Source organism: Thamnophis sirtalis, unplaced genomic scaffold, assembly GCF_051295495.1.
Source record: "Thamnophis sirtalis isolate CommonGarterSnake01/CBP01778 unplaced genomic scaffold, rThaSir2_p1.2 scaffold_4, whole genome shotgun sequence".
Lineage (NCBI taxonomy): Eukaryota > Metazoa > Chordata > Lepidosauria > Squamata > Natricidae > Thamnophis > Thamnophis sirtalis.
The window spans coordinates 131,108,747-131,126,044 of record NW_028261384.1 but is presented as its reverse complement, the minus strand read 5'-3'; the positions used below and the strand labels follow the sequence as shown (position 1 = coordinate 131,126,044).

Sequence of the window (17,298 nt, the reverse complement as noted above, 5' to 3'; positions counted from 1 at the left end):
GCCCCGATGTGAAAAACGCCGAGATCGGCACACTTGGGGCTGCTGCTGCTGTGATGTCCAGGGAGGCTCCGCTGGTCTAGAACCCATCCACGGTGGGAGGGATCGTCTTCCCGAATGGGCTGGTAAGGGGATAGAAAAGGTTTTTCTCCAGTTCCAGGTTTCAGCTTCTTGGCTCCATTATCTCATTATCTCTTTCCAGCTTCTTTTGTTGAGCCTCTAATTAAGGTTCATTTTTATGCCTTAATAAAGATCACCTGGTTAAAAAGAAGGAAGAGGCTCCACTGGTCCGGAGCCCATCTGCAGGTTGGGAAGGAGGGAGAGACAGACAGAAAAACAGACAGACAGAGACACAGAGAGAGATGCACACACAGAGTGAGTGAGTGAGTGAGAAACAGATAGACACACACACATACATATACACATAGAGTGACAGAGAGAGGAAGGGAGGGGAGAGGGATAGAGTGATAGGGAGGGAGAGACAGACACACACAGAGTGTGTGATTAAGTGAGTGAGTGAGAGATAGACACACACACACACATACACACAGAGTGACAGAGACAGGAAGGGAGGGGAGAGAGATAGAGAGAGAGAGCTTTCAATTTGTAGGGATGTAACCTGGCTGTTTTTGCCTGCTCTCAAAAAGATGAGCAGGGTTGAACCTGGCTAATAATTGGAGGGGAACCCACCTGGGAATCTCAGTAATGTATATTTAATAGTAAAATATTAAAAATTGTCCAAAAGCAACAATGACAATTTTCATACTACTGCTAAGAAAATTACGACACATCAATAAAATTATAGGAGCTGAATTTAACTCAAGAGAAACTTTTCTAAAGGTAGACAGTTATATAACAATTCCACAATTCTGAAAGAACAAGCTTGTTCTATATGAAATTTAATGCTACAGTAGAATGAAGTAACACTGAAGGTAAGTGCAGGTAGTCCTCAATGCACGACCACAATTGAGCCCAAAATGTATGTTGTTAAGTGAGAAATTGATTGAGTTTTGCCCCATTTTACAATTTTTCTTGCCACATTTGTTAAGTGAGACAATTTTTTTAAATCAAACATCCCCCCCCCCCGTCAATGGTGTCCCTTACCTAAAAGTCCACTGGGTAATTTTGGTCATTTGCTCTCAGATGAATCAATATCACTGTTGTTGCAGGAAAAAATGGCACAATATTTATTTATTAGACTTATATATGCTGCTTTGGGCTTCTGATGTTCGCTGCAGTGCAAAGGCTCCTGGGCCGTGCACAAAAGCTCCTGGGCCGTGCGCAAAGGCTCCAGGGAAGAGAGGGAACAACGCCCCCCCACCCCTGCGCGCGCTCAGCGGGCCACGGTAAAATTATCAAAGGCTGACTGGTCCGCGGCGATAAAAAGGTTGGGGACCACTGCCTTAGGCCACCAGGCTCGAAATTTTGGGCTTGGACAACCTGGAACTACGCTCCCTATGGTCTGACCTAAGCATAGTACACAGAATTGTCTGCTACAACATCCTACCTGTCAACGACTACTTCAGCTTCATGTTTGCAGGCAAACAATGGATACAAACTCAAGGTAAACCGCTCCAAACTCGACTGCAGAAAATACGACTTCAGCAACAGAATGGTCAACGCCAGTGGTGGGTTTCAAAAAATTTTAGAACCTCTTCTGTAGGTGTGGTCTGCTTTATGGGAGTGGCTTGCTGGCCATGTGACTGGGTGGGAATGGCTTGTCAGCCATGTGTCTGGGGGTGTGTGGCCAATGTAAAATGTGGTGAAACTCACTTAACAACGCTCTTGCTTAGCAACCAAAATGTTGGCTCAGAAACTCTGGCATTTGAAGCACGCAAGTCTTAAAGCTGTCAAGTTACAAGACCCTTGCACCCCTAACCCTTTAGGGAAAAAAAAAACCAGGGGTCTTCAAACTTGACAGCTTTAAGACTTGTGGACTTCAACTCCCAGAATTCCTCCTCTTGCTCTTCATCGTGATGATGTGCGGACGGGCGGGGGGAGGGAGCTGGAACCGGTTCTAAATGGCACTGTAGATTTGTGGAACCTCTTCTGTAGAAGAGGTTAGAAATGGCAGGAACCCACCCCTGGTCAACACCTGGAAATGCTCTACCTGACTCCATTGTTACATCCTCAAGCCCCCAAAAGTTTAACCCTGTCTACCGTGAGCCTCATCCCATTCCTAAGAGGTCCGTAAAGGGGCGTCCATAAGCGCACCAGCGTGCCTACCATCCCTGTCCTACTGTCCCCATTTATTTGTACTCATTTCCTTTGTTCATGTCTATGTTTATACTTATACCCGTTATCTTGTACATGTTTGACAAACCAAACCCCTGGCCAAGTAATCAGCAGCAGCCAAAGGTCCAAATATATTCAGTTTTCTTGAACAGGGAATTCCGTCAAAATATTTATTTCTTTTAAAGCAGGGATCCCCAACCCTAGGGTTGTGGATCAGTCCCAGTCTTTGGCTTGTTAGGAACTGCGCCGCACAAGCAGTGGGCAAGCAGTTAAAGCGCCATCTGCGTGCACAATATAGATTGCGCACGAAACAATTCCCCCTACCTGGTCTGTGGAAGATGTTTTATTTTTCCAAAACCGGTCTGTTAGGAATATAATTCTAACAGTTGGGTGGGCAATATATAAATCATATAGCAAAGCTGTACCTGTTACTTTAAATCATACTGTAACATGTGATTGGTTGCTGTTTTCCTCAATTGGCCATAAGAGGGAGCCAAAATGACTGTTAGCTCTCTGTTTGTTAGATGCTGGGCTGATCTGATCTGAGTGTTTTAGAAGCTGGCTGTTAGAAAGTGCCGTGAGCTATTGTAAGTTTTGAAACTGCTAGCAAACTTTGAGTACTGAACTGATTATATGATACTGGACTATGTTATTTGGATTATCCCTTAACTGAAAGACGTTGATGACTGACTGTTTTATCCGTGTATGACTTGGACTGTTTGATGGACTCTGATACCTCTATTTCCATGAAAGTAAAAGCCTATTTAAACTGCAGTGTCTCTGTATGCTGGTTTGTGTGTTCTCCAACACAACTCTCACAACACTTCTCTGAATGTACTCGCTCTCCCAACGGGGAGCTTACTTAACACGGTCCCTTGTGCCCGAAAGGTTGGGGACCGCTGTTTTAAAGGATGTTGGCTTTTACAAATAGGGGCCCATGGTCCTGAAGAAACACAGGTTGAGTCAATGTTTTTTGAAGTTCAGTATAGGAAGAAAGATGCCAAAAATATAATACGTATGTCCAGGATGGAAATTTTTTTCTTAAAATATCCAAAGGGATAAGAAACCCAAAATTTATAATTCCTGGTTCTTGTTATTTTTTAAAAAAAAGGTAGGATGAGGGAGTGGACCCCTTTATCTGCCAGTTTCAACATATTCTCAGTTCGTTTTAGAAATGCACTTTAGGGACACGGTGGCTCAGTGGCTAAGACGTTCAGCTTTTTGATCAGTAAGGTCGGCAGTTCGGCGGTTCGAATCCCTAGCGCCGTGCCACAGAATGAGCTCCCATTACTTGTCCCAACTTCTGCCAACCTAGCAGTTCGATAGCATGCAAAAATGCAAGTAGAAAAATAGGAACCACCTTTGGTGGGAAGGTAACAGCGTTCCATGCGCCTCCGGCATTTAGTCATATCCGCCACATGACCACGGTGACGTCTTTGGACAGCGCTGGCTCTTCAGCTTTGAAATGGAGATGAGCACCGCCCCCTAGAGTCGGGAACAACTAGCACACATGTGCAAGGTGAACCTTTACATTTACCTTATTAGAAAAAAATAATAATCTGGCGTTCTTTATGGATAAACAGTATATAAGAAATCAAAGACACTCAAGTAAAAGTTGCCAGCATAGTCAGAACAAGAAAAAGGAAGGAAACTTTTCACACTGTATAATTTACAGAGCGTACTGCTACACAATCAAAATCCTGGCCAGTGCACCGCAGATAACCCTCAACTAAGGCTGTGTTTACAGAACATCATAAGCTATGATTAGCAAGCCACAATGGCTGTTTTCTCACAAAGCACTGAGCCACAAACGAGGCTGCACAAACCGTTAACGGCTGTGTTTTTACACCATTTGCAAAGTCAAAGCAAACCACAAAACTGTCCGATTCATACAACAGAGAGAGAGAGGTCAGGTGACCAATGTGGTTCTAACTTAGCCCTGCCGTTCGCCTACCACCAATACATTGTGCAAAAACAACTTCACGAAGAAGGCAACGGGAGACCACTTCCGAATCTTCACCAAGAGACCGGCGGGGGGTGGGACTTGTTCAGGCAGTTGTCGGGAGTCAACACTGACACCCCACACAAATCTGCTTGGGGGGAGGCGGGGGGGGGGGAATTTGTAGCAAGGGGCTGTAGTAAGGGGATTGGAGTAATCCTTGTGAGCTTGCAAAAAAAGAAGCAGGATTTGGACTTTTGGATTGTGTTTTCTTTTAATGACTGCAATAAAGAAAAGACTGAAGCTCAGATATTGTTTTTCCAGGATTTCGCTACTTACGGTTTTGTTCCCTCTGGCTTCCCGAGAGCCTTGCAACATCAGGGGCATTTAATTGGCCTCTGTGGGTCTCAGAGACTCAGACATGTGCAGCTACTAAAAGCAGCTTCTATTTTCATAGTCATTGGTGGCTAGCCTTTCCCACTTGAGTTGAAAGTCACAGAGCATTCAGAAGCAACAGAGGGAGAAGGGCAAGGAATAAACATTTACGACGCCTCAAAACACTTGCCAGCAAGATATACCATCACACAGATTAAAACTAGATTAGAATTGCCAATTACCTCCCAAAGACCCATCAGATCCCACAGACTTGGCCTCCTCCGAATCCCATCTGCCGTCCAATGCCGGTTGTCGACCACCCGGAGGAGGGCCTTCTCTGTGGCTGCTCCGGCCCTTTGGAACGAGCTCCCCGTGGAGATCCGGACCCTCACCACCCTCCAGGCTTTCCGTAAAGCCGTTAAAACCTGGCTGTTCCGACAGGCCTGAGGTTGACCAATTCCCTTCCCCGCTCGAATTGGGTGACTGTTGATCGTTTTTAAACCCTCTCTGTATCTTGTCTGTTGGTTGCTTTTTGTTTTGCATTACTCCCTCCCTTGGGTTTGTTAGCCGCCCTGAGTCCCTCCGGGGAATAGGGGGGCATATAAATGTAATAAACCTATAAACCTATCACAAGGGGTACAAGAAGAATGGTGGTCTTATTTACAGATACAGTCACGGTTTGCACAGGATAGGAAGAAAGACGATATTGCCAAAGACTACACAACATTAGAGAAACTTTTGATACAGACAGAAAACAGGCTGATTAAAGTGTTGTATAGATTTTTGTTGGAATATAAGCTAGAGGAGGAGCATGTCAAAGAAACTATGGTCGCTTGGGTGAAAAATTTTGGTTACAATGTGGAATTGGCTAAGTGGGAAAAACTTTGGATACTTAATCAGAAACGAACAATGGCTACGTCGTATAAAGAAAATCTTTATAACATGTTCTACAGATGGCATCTCCTCCCAGCACGGCTCTCCAAAATGTTTAAAAATCTGTCCCCAAATTATTGGAAGAGTAAAAAAACACCAGGCACTTTTTATCATATGTGGTGGACATGCAATGAGGCCAAAATATATTGGAAAATGATTCAATCATGATTGGAACAAATGGTGGGAGACCAAATCTTGTACAAACTGGAAATTTTTCTCCTAGGTATAATACCGGAGGGGTTTAAGAAAGATACACTTTATTTAATTATACATATACTAACTGTGGCGCGCATAACTTATGCACAATATTGGAAAAAAGAAAATACACCATCAGAGCTAGATATAATCAGAAAAGTGTTGGCCTGTGCAGAAGCAGATAGGCTCACTCTTGAACTTAAAAATAAAGGGGAATCAGAATATTTTGAAGTCTGGAACAGATTTTATGACTGGTATAAGACAAAGTGACAAGACTGGAACAAACGCTATATATTGTGATTGGACAGAAGGATTGATAATGTATTAAGTAGGCTAATTGTCAATGATTGAGACTAGCTGTATATAATGTGAATGTATGGTTATTTCGACTTCGCGGTACTGCATTGTTTTAAATGTAAAAATAATAAAAATATATTGGGAAAAAAACATTACACACAAAAAAAGATATACCATCATACCACTTGCGATCGGCCGACAGTCAACGCACACCGGTTGCGTGCAGCTGATCAAATTCACCCCGAGGTTGAACTATAAATCAGAATCAAAATACAGCTGGAAGGGACCTCGGAGGTCTTCTAGTCCAACCCCTGCTCAAGCAGGAGATCTTGTACTGTTGGAAGAAATGCCTTTCTGGGTTCAGTTCCAAGGGGTGGTGGTGGAAGACACTGGCATTTTTGCAAAAAACAGGCCATTTTGGGGAGGTCTGCACTGTGCAAAACCTTTTTTTAAAATTTGCCCCTTCAAAATCTTGGTGCGTCTTATACACTGGTGCGTCTTATACGCCAAAAAATACAGTAGATGCAACTTCTCCGGCAGAAATTGCAGTGTCACAAACTGGTCATTGATGCCCTTGGGCAATCTGGCTCCCTAACAAGATATTCATATTCATGCAACTGTTGAAAATCTTGCACAGATTGTATCTCTCTGAGCATGGGGCTTCGACTCCCAGAATCCTCAGCAAACTGGCACAGGAATTCTGGGAGTTGAAGTCACATTTGTGTGTTTGTGTGGATGGAGGGGGGGGGTATCCAAACTCTTTCTGAGCTTTTTAGTCATTGTTTCTGTCCTTTTTTAAAAATTTCTGTAGTCGTCCTTATTTTTTTTTAATTGTAATGCTTAATGAAATCCCCATGAATGTTAAACAAACTATTTAATCTGGTTAATGGGAAATTAATCATTAAACTATTTCTAAAGTGGCTTGAAGACAATGGATGCTGAAAGTTAAAAATAGAATGGGGCACAACCAGATTCCCCGTGAGCTGCTCCTTGGGAGAATAGTATCTCCTTTGATTGAGTCAAGCACAACTCTATACTATGTGATTACATCAGGGGTGGTATTCACTTCACCTTCCCTACCGGTTTGCAAATGTGAGCGTGCTCGCGGGCCGCTGGTAGTCCGCAAGAAAATTTTGGTGGTCCGCAGAAAAATTATTTGCATTTTTTATATTGCACCAAATACTGTAGGAAGTTAGCACCCACCCCTCTCCTAGAAAAAGGAAATATCCTGGGAAATATTGAAAAGGCAAAATAGTACATTTTCCTGGATCCGAAATGGAGAAACATGTTTTTAGGCAGGAAGCAGACTCACTCTTGATAACCCTTCCCCCACCCCCTTGTCAGTGGGCCATTAAAAGAGCTTGGGCCAGTCTATTCTATATAACAAGGATCTCTCCCCTTCAGCTCCAGGGTGATGGGATTAAGGCATGATTGTATTAGTCCTTTACCAATCTCGCTACAGGGCACCTGGGAATATTCTATGATCGGTTTGCACACCCAACTGCTTTAGTGTGAAAAGAATTCCTACCATTTCCTCCTGGCGTTGGCCTCATGCTGTGGGAAGAACAATAGGTGTCACAGACATCCTTCTGTTGAGGGACTCCAGACATACCTCAAGAGGAAAACCCCACCCAACCCTTCGGTTGCCATCCCCATAAAGACAAAATCCTCATTTTCCTTAACCTTAAACTGAGGGCTATCAAGTTAGAGTTAAAGAAAATGGATATTATAGCAATAGCAATAGCAGTTAGACTTATATACCGCTTCATAGGGCTTTCAGCCCTCTCTAAGCGGTTTTACAGAGTCAGCATATTGCCCTCAACAACAATCTGGGTCCTCATTTTACCCACCTCGGAAGGATGGAAGGCTGAGTCAACCCTGAGCCGGTGAGATTTGAACAGCCAAACTGCAGAACTGCAGTCAGCTGAAGTAGCCTGCAGTGCTGCATTTAACCACTGCGCCACCTCGGCTCTGCGAGTGATATGGAGGTGGTACCTAACACCACATAAATTAAATCAAATAGAAGGTAAATATACAAATATTTCTTGGAGGTGCAAGAAAGAGGTTGGAACATACAAACATATATGGTGGGATTGTGGGAGTGCACCCAAAATATGGGACATGAGTGTTTAGAGAAATTAGAGCACTCTTGAATGTAAATTTAGCCATGTCACCGAGAACTGCATTACTGTTACTGGTGGAAAAATGGGATATCAATGAAACAAAAAAGGAATTGATTGTAAATTTCATAATGGCAGCCAGATTAGTGATGGCTAAATATTGGTGACAAAATTGGGATATTCAAAGATATGGGTGGCATAATGAAATTTGGAATATGGCAACAAATGATAAATTAATAACGGAAATTACATTTAAAAAAGGGGTGATCAAAGCAAACAATTATAATGAAATATGGGGGGGGGGTTTATAAAATCAGTGTTGGTGGAAGGTAAAGGGAATAAACCCACACAAGAATATACATTATTTGGAGGGCATAAGGGACCAATTTGAATATATTGTATATCTTTTAGCGGTTATAAATGAAGAAATATAGGGGGGGGAAACAGGGTCTTGGGGGGGTTGGAGATGCACTGTAATTTTAGGGTTTTTTTCTTTTTCTTTCTTTTTTTCTTTTTGTATTTAGATGCATATATACTATGTTTGTATTACCGTATTTTTTGGACTATAAGACGCAGCTGTGTATAAGACGCACCAATCTGAAAGAGTTAAGTAAGAAAAAATAGTTGTTGTCTTCCCCGCCCCCAGGAGCACTCTGCAGGCTTCAACAGGGATGGGAGAAGGCATAAAGTTTCTGTGAAAAACAGGCAGAAAATGAGCCTTTTTCGCAAAAATGGGGGTGTTTTTGCCTTCCCCCAGCCCTGCTGAAATCTGTAGAGTGCTTCTGGGGGCTGGAGAAAGCCAAAAACACCTCCGTTTTTGCAAAAAACAGCCCATTTTTCTTGCAAAAATGGGAGGCGGGGCAGGATTCAGGAGGCCAAAAATGGCTCTATTCGGTGTATAAGACGCATCAACATTTTCACGCTCTTTTATGGGGGGGGGGGGGGAAGATGCATGTTGTACTCCGAACAATACGGTATTTGCATTTTTTTAAAAAAGGCAAAATCTTCAGTGCATAAGCTTAGAGCCAGTCAAGATCTTTGCATTTAGGATGGAATTTCCTCTCGAAATGAACGTTCTCAAAACCAAGATGCCAACTACGAGCCAAGTGCTACAGCAGGGATCCCCAACTTGTGGGCCACGATGGGTTTGCCACTGGGCCACGGAAATGGCTGGTTGAGTACACACTCCATTTAAGGGAGCGGCAGGCGTGCAGCCATGCTGGTCGTGGAAATGGAGCCATGTGTGAGCTCTTGCCAACCACTTTTACAAAAACCATCCCCTATAACACCCCCCACACCTCCACCGGTCCACAAATCTGGAAACGCTGGGGTACTCCTTCAAAACTCTTTATCTCGCTACCTGTGTGAATACTCAACATAATAGTTGTAAGATACGGAAATTTAAAAAAGGAATAACCAGGAAACTGTATTGTTGTTTTTGGAGAGAAGATGACTTGAAGCTGATCAAGCCCTAAGCACCTCCAATGCTTTAATTCAGAGATGTCCAACCTTGGCCCCGTGGACTTCAACTCCCAGAATTCCTCTGCCGGCCTGGTTGGCTGGGGAATTCTGGGAGTTGAAGTCCACAAGTCTTAACACCCTGGCTTAGATACCAAGGTCTCAGAGAACAAAATGAGCCAGCAGTGTGTGGTGGCAGCCAAAAAAGCCAATGCAATCCTAATTTGCATTAACAGAGGTATACAATCAAGATCAAGTGAGGTACTAATACCACTCTGTAACACCCTAGTAAGACCACACCTAGAGTACTGCATCCCAGTTTTGGTCACCAGACTATAAAAAAGATGTTGGGACTCTAGAAAAAGGGCAGAGAAGAGCAACCAGGATGATTAGTGGACCGGAGACTAAAACATATGAAGGACGGTTGCAGGAACTGGGCATGGCTAATCTAGTGAAGAGAAGGACCAGGGGAGACATGATAGCAGTCTTCCAATATTTGAGGGGCTGTCACAGAGAGGAAGGGGGTCAAGCTATTTTCCAAAGCACTTGAAGGCCAGACAAGGAATAATGGATGGAAACTGACCAAGGAGAGATTCAACCTGGAAATGAGGAACTTTCTGACAGTGAGAACAATCAACCGATGGAACAGAAGTTGCCTTCGGAAGTTGTGGGGGCTTCATCACTGGAGGCTTTCAAGAAGAGATTGGACTGCCATTTGTCAGAAATGGTGTAGGGTCTCCTGCTTGAGTGGGGGGGGGGGGGTGTTGGACAGGATGACCTATAAGGTCCCTTCCAACTCTGTCAATCTGTTAAATGGTTAAATTCCCAGCTCAAGTTGCCTGTCCAAAGAGGGATGGCTGGTCCATTTCGGGGGAAAGCATGACACACACACACACAGAAGACTTCATTAAGCTGTCATAACCTGAAGGGGAAATTCAAGGACAGGTGTTCAAGGTTCCATCCTGTCTTGCCGACAACACCTTGCTAATTCGATGGTCCAAATGACACTCTCGCTGGGTGCCTCAATCATGGCTCCTTGAGAATGCAGGCGGTTACGGTCTTCTTGATCTCCTATCTCCACCCTTCTGGAGACACCCACCCACCAAGGCTAGAGAAGGCTACTTAAAATGACCACAGACTGTCTACTCTTCTCCATTCAACTCCAAAACACAGATCATCTTTTGTGAGTCTCTCCTTTCCCTTCTCCCGGTTGAGGGACTTTCTTTCGCTTGTTTTTCCAGCGCTGTACCTCCTCGAGGGAGAAGTCCTCCGCCTCCAGTCACCCACTAGACCAAGCTGGCGCGCGTTTCCAGTCGGAGCATCTCCCTCACCTCTGCCCCTCCTCTTTGTCCCTCAGGCACCAAAGGAACAGGGAGGAAAGCAGGAGACGGAGAAGAATGCAGCTGAATAAAAAAAATCTCGCGGCGTTAATTCCTAACCGGCAGAAACAGATGGAACATTCGGGGGGGGGGGGTGGATTTTCGAGTCTCTCAGAACAGGTAGTCCTAGACTTACCAACAGTTCATTTCGGGAGTATTCAAAGTTACAATGGGACTGGAAAAAAACAGACTTATGATTGTTTTTTCACATTTTTTTAAAATACATTTTTATTATTTACATATACCGTATTTTTCAGATTACAAGAAGCACCTGACTATAAGACATACCTAAGTTTATAAGAGGAAAACAACAAAAAAAACGTTTTTTGCCTCTGCGTGCCTTATTTTTGGCCCTTTTTAGGACCTTTTTGGGCCCTTTTCCAGCATTTTTTCTACCCATTTTTTGAGGTTTTGGTGGCCTATTTTGGCGGCTTTTTTCACCCATTTTGGGGGCTTTTTGGCATATTTTTGAAGCTTTTTTGCCATGTTTTTGAGGGGGTTTTTTGGCCCATTTTTGAGGGGGTTTTGGCACACTTTTGGGGAAAAACAGGCTGAAAAACGCCGCAAAAACAGGCCAAAAAAGATCCTCAAAAACAGGCCCCAAAAAAATCTCAAAAATGGCCTGAAAAAACCTCGAAAATGGGCCAAGAAAAACTTGAAAAATGGCCCAAAAAAGCCCCCCCCCCCAAGCCTCCAAAACAACTGCAAAAAACCCTCAAAAATGGGCCAAGGAAAGTCTCAAAAACAGGCCAAAAAACCCTTCAAAAATTGGCCAAAGAGTGCCTCAAAAATGGACCAAAAAAGCCTCAAAAACAGGCCAAAAGAAGACCTGAAAAAGGACCGTGCGGAGGCCAAAAAATGATCAGCAGGCGGGTGGGACTTTGTCAATATTCAGTCTATAAGCCGCAGAGACATTTTCACCCTCTTTCGGGAGACAATAAAGTGTGTCTTATAGTTTGAAAAATATGGTATATTGAGCACAGAGTGTGATTGCTCTGGCATTTCACTTGCCATAAAAACCAAAGTGAAATCAAATAACATATATGCTACTTAAACAGTGCTAGTGTTATACAATTATTTTTGACCATCATATTCATTCTAATATCACGATGCGTATATAGATTCCAGGTCCCCCTATCCTAATTTTTTCGTATCCCGACTTCCACCTCGTGCTTCTAACCATTGATAGAATCTGTTCCATGTATCATAATATTCTGACTCTCCTTTTGTCTTTTATTTTTAATGTTAATCTATCCATTTCTGCACAGACTAGTATCTTATTATCTCTGCCTTGGAACGGTGTTTTCAGTCTTCCATTGCTGCGCATACACCTATTATTGCTGTGGTCAGGATGTGTAGTATTAGGTATATTGTTCCTTTATCTTAGCCATCGGTGATACTGCCTAATAGAAATAATTCTGGCTTGAACTCTATATATTGTCTAACTATTTTTCCTAACCTCATATGCATTTGTAACCAAAATTTCCTTGCTTTTTTACAGGTCCACCACATGTGGCAATATGTGCCTGGTGTTTGTTTACAGAAAAACTATTTGCATTTTTTATTTTGCGCTAAATCGGGGGTCCTCACACTACAGCCCCTGGGCTGGATACGTGCAATGAACATTTGTGTTGCTGCAGAGTGTCTCCCCCTTCGGGGTCATTTTGTGCAGATTGGAGGGGGAGAGAAGTTCTGACTAGGGGACTGCTTCGGCCTCCTGGTGTGGGGCTTTGGGCGAAGGCTGGAGGGAAGTGCCGCTGGTGGCGAAGAGCTGGAGGGCCTTGTTCCAGTGGGACTGCATCATGGCCTGGAACTGGCTGACCATCTCAGCCCGCTGAGCCTCCAGGCGCTGGCACCTGGCCTTGAACTCCTGCAGGTCTTCCCTCTGCTTGGAAAGCCTATGCTCGTACTCCTCAGTGAGTTGCTTCTGCTGAGCCTCCTTCTCGGTCAGATCCAATTTGAACTGAGCTGTTTAGCCGACTCTTTCTCATGGTGGCTGCTTAGCTCCAGCAACTGCTTCCTGTTGGGGCCCCAAAGAGTCCGAATAGGTAGGGGAGGAGTGGCGAGTAGAGGCTGGTGAGGCGCCCCTGGACATGAGTGACATCAAATTGGCCACACTGCACCTGCAGCCGTTCACCTGTTTTAGTCTCCAGGCCTTTGATCATCGCAGGTGCTCTGAATAAATATCTATACATATCTAATAAATATTTATTCCTCTTGAATAAATATAATAAATATCTAATAAATATGATTGATATTAAACACAGTTAAAGACTTGACTCCCTCGACACCAGAAGTGGTAAAAAGAGGAATTAAAGAAGGAAGACTTAATGCTGACCCTAATGTGAACAAAGGCGGTGTGTGGGTTAACCTTTCCACTGATTTTTTTGCATTATTAATGCTAACCTGAAAATAACTTTGATAATATTTGATTTTTTTGAGAACACAGTCATTTCCAGCTGTTTTATTGGTTCCTTGACACTCAAGTGCAATTGTAGTCACAGCCTGGATTTTATATCCATACATTGGAATTCATCCTTAAAGGACCCAAGAACTCCAGTGATTTTATGTATATTTACAGTATATTTTTAATCATTTTTTAAAATGATGGCCTTCCGCAAAGCCACCAAGTCCTGGCTGTTCCAGCAGGCTGGGGGAGCTAAGAAGCATCTACCTCCATAGAAATTGTGAATGTTGGTTTTGTTTTTAATATGTTGTCTTTGTCTTGTTCCCCCCTTTCCCTTGTCTTTTGTGAGCCACCCGGAGTCCTCCGGGAGTGGGCGGCATACAAGACAAATAAATAAATAAATAAATAAATTAGTTTTCAGGCTTTGTTTCTCGTTATTTTGTTTTTACTGTACGCCAACCAGTCGCATCCGTGAGATCAGCAGCTAGAGATATTTGATAAATAAACAAGCAGATCAGACAACTAGACGCAAGGACAGTTTTTTCACGAATGCCATCACTCTGCTTAACAACTAATTTCCACAACACTGTCAAATAATTTACTAAGACTGTATTACTATTATTCTTCTCTTCTCAACTTATGACTATAACCATGTTGCTTGTATCTTTCAATTTATATTGTTTTTATTTGCTTCCTAGTACGATTTGATAGCTTATTAGTAACCTTCACTATCACTTGTTAAAGTTGTATTTTTTTTATTCTTGATGAATGTATTTTATTCTCCTTATGTACACTGAGAGCATATGCACCAAAGTCAAATTCCTTGGGCGTCCAATCACACTTGGCCAATAAAGAAGTCTATTCTATTCTATTCTATTCTTCTATTCCATTCCATTCCATTCCAATTCATGGAAGACATTTGGATATAATGCCATTTATATGTTTGTATTCCCCCTCCTGATTTTATGTGAGCCGCCCTGAGTCCCCTCAGGGAAAAGGGCGGCCTATAAATGTTAATAAACTATCAAACTATCAAACTATCAAACTATTTAAAAATGGAATTCCAATTCCTGCCTCAGAAAAGGAAAGGAATAAAATGGGAAGCCATTCCTTAACCTCCTTCAGATCTTCCTGAGGGATATCTTGACCTGAATATTAAATAGTTGTCTTCAGATTTACCCAACAAGATCCTTCCAACAATTTACTCTCTGCAGTTTATATCAAAGCATAAGATTAAAGCTAGATACATTAAAGGGCATAATGTTTTTAAATGGTGTGATTTTTTTTTTTCAGGCTGCAACAACAATTCCACATCAACAACTGAATGAAAACATCTTTGGAAAGTTGTTGTCCAGATAACTGGTTAGGGAATTCTGGGAATTGAAGACCACGCATCTTAAAAGCGGTTCACGTTGAGAAAGGCCACTGTAAACCTTACAGAAGAAAATTGAGAAGGTTGCAACCTCAATGATGTTCTGAAATAAGGCCCACATTGGCAAAATCCATTTACACATTCTCCTTTAAACCTTGCTGTCCCATCATGCTCATCACCACTACCCCGAATTCTTAGCCAGCCAAACTAGGGAATTCTGGGAGCTGCAGTCCCAGCCTATCCAAAGGATCCCAAATTTATTCTTTATTTCTAGTTTCCTTTTATTCAACTTTGAACCAAAACGTCCACTATATAACTTTAATCTCCTTCTCCAGCAGCCTCCCTCTTCCCAATTTTAATCCACCTTTTTCTTCCAAAGCCAGTCCTTTGGTTTCATTCTTGACTCGGGATGCAAAACTTCACCTCCCGCCAACTCTCCTCTGAGCTTGTGGATCAGAAAGGTCGACAGTTTGGATCCCGAGTACAAGTCTCCTGTGTGAACAGGGGGTTGGACTAGAAGACCTCCAAGGCCACTCACATCAAATGATCTAAGTGCCAGAGCTCACTGTAACAGCATTGCCAAAAAGGCATTAAGAGTTGGTGACCTGGTCATCGAGACTAAGCGATTATGGATGAAACGTGTAAGAGTGATACCCATTGTCATGGGGACACTTGGCACCATGTTCAAGAATTTTACAAGACACATCCACAAATTGCAGCTTTCTGCAATAACACCAGCAGAACTGTAAAAAAAAAAACCCTGTGCTACTCGGAACACTGTACATTTTAAGAAGGTCCTTGGTATCAACCATTAGCACCAGTCAGTGGTATTTGTGATGCGTTTTTGAATGATCAGTTGACTGAGTTTCATGTTTAATGACTAAAGTATAATAATAATAATAAAATCATCATCATAACATCGTATATTTTAAGAAGGTACATGGTTGATACCTGGGACGCTGGCAGCAAGCCGTATCAACCATTAGCACCAGTCAATGGTATTTGCGATGCGTTTTTGAATGATCAGTTGACTTGAGTTTCATGTTTAATGAATAAAGTATAATAATAATAATAAAATCATCATCATCATCATAACATCGTATATTTTAAGAAGGTACATGGTTGATACCTGGGACGCTGGCAGCAACCCGTATCAACCAGTAACAAGAGACAGTGGTATTTGTGATGTATTTTTGAATGTTCAGTTGACTTTCATGTTTAATGAATAATAATAAAGATAATAAGATAATAATAATAAAGATAATAATAATATAATAGTAACAATAGTAATAGTAGTAGTAATGATAATGATGATGATAATGATAATAATAATAATAACGATAATACCCTACTTGGAATAGCTTATATCCTCCCACGTTACCTTAACAGTTCCTAGATCCTTGGTTAGGACTCAAGCTGTTGAGCTACCAACCAGCCCCAAAGGCTGTGAATCTCACCAAAGATTAACCACATAATAATAATAATAATAATAATAATAATAATAATAATAATAATAATAATAATAATAATAAAGCAATATTCCTCTTTATCCAGACCTTAGAAGAGACACACATACACACCATCCCAAATATCACCCACTCATTTCGTGGTCTTCACCCTGAGCAGCCTGAAGAGACATCCTTGCTTTTGGGCCCAGCCCCTCAAACTGCTGCACCTGCTACAGCTGCCCTCCCCTCCCCTCCCCGAGGGACTACAGCTCCCATCCTCCTTCTCCAGCCTCGATCTAACCTGCACAAAGGTAGATCGCTCATCCTCCCTGCAAAGAGAAATGGGAGCTCCCATTCAAACAGAGGAGGCCGAGTCTCAACAAGCGACGGAATTCCCAAGGGCCGGGGCCTGGTTACTCAGGCCGTGCAGGGGCGCCTGAAACAGCAGCCGGGCCGAGCCTCAGCCAAGGCTTCCGCGGAGCCTCACCTGCGCTGCGGCGGAGGGGCCCCCCGAGAGGAGCTCAGCGTGGCGGTGGTGGCGGCAGCGGCCGCCGCTCGGGCCCGGGGCTGGGAGGAAGGAAGCCGCGAGGGGGCGGCGGCGGCAGCGGCAGCTCCTCCACCGCCGGCGCTTGTCGCCGTTTTCGCTGCTGCCACTGCTCTTGCCGCAGCCTCCGCCCCCTGCCGCTGCCCAGCGCCGACTGACAAGCCCGCGCGCGGACTCGCCTCTTTTTCTCCCTTGCCCCGCCCCTGCCGCTCGCGCGAGGCACGCCCACCTTTCCCCTGACCACGCCTCCCCCTTTCCCCGGCCTCAGACCAATCCTCGTTCCGCGGCGAAGCCAACTCCGCCCATTCTTCTCACCCGGGTGCTGGGGGGAGGGAGGGGGAAGGAGATTCCGCCGCCAGCGCGCAGACGCCGGTTTAAAGGGCGAGGAGGGGGATAAACATTCACGCGCTGGGGTGGAGCCGCGCGCTCCTTTTCTCCTCCCCCTGGTCCTTAGGGAGCGGGAGGAAAGAGAGCAGCCTTCATTTCCGGTATCCTTTTGGAACGCCGCCATATGCGGGGCAATCGTAGAGCTAACGCGTCGCTCAGGATTGAAGCTTGTGAAGAACGGAAATCAGAAGATCATAGTAGTAGAGGAAAAT

The 17,298-nt window shown here is 43.7% G+C and overlaps 1 protein-coding gene across 1 annotated transcript in view; it reads right to left on the bottom strand.

Moving 5' to 3' along the window:
- Nucleotides 1-16,786, bottom strand: part of LOC148046609 (vigilin-like) — a 113,172-nt gene extending 96,386 nt beyond the window's left edge. The window contains 1 exon segment of the mRNA XM_087714172.1: nucleotides 16,643-16,786. The gene's annotated coding sequence lies outside the window, so the exon portion shown is untranslated.
- Between the last annotated feature and the right edge of the window lie 512 nt (nucleotides 16,787-17,298).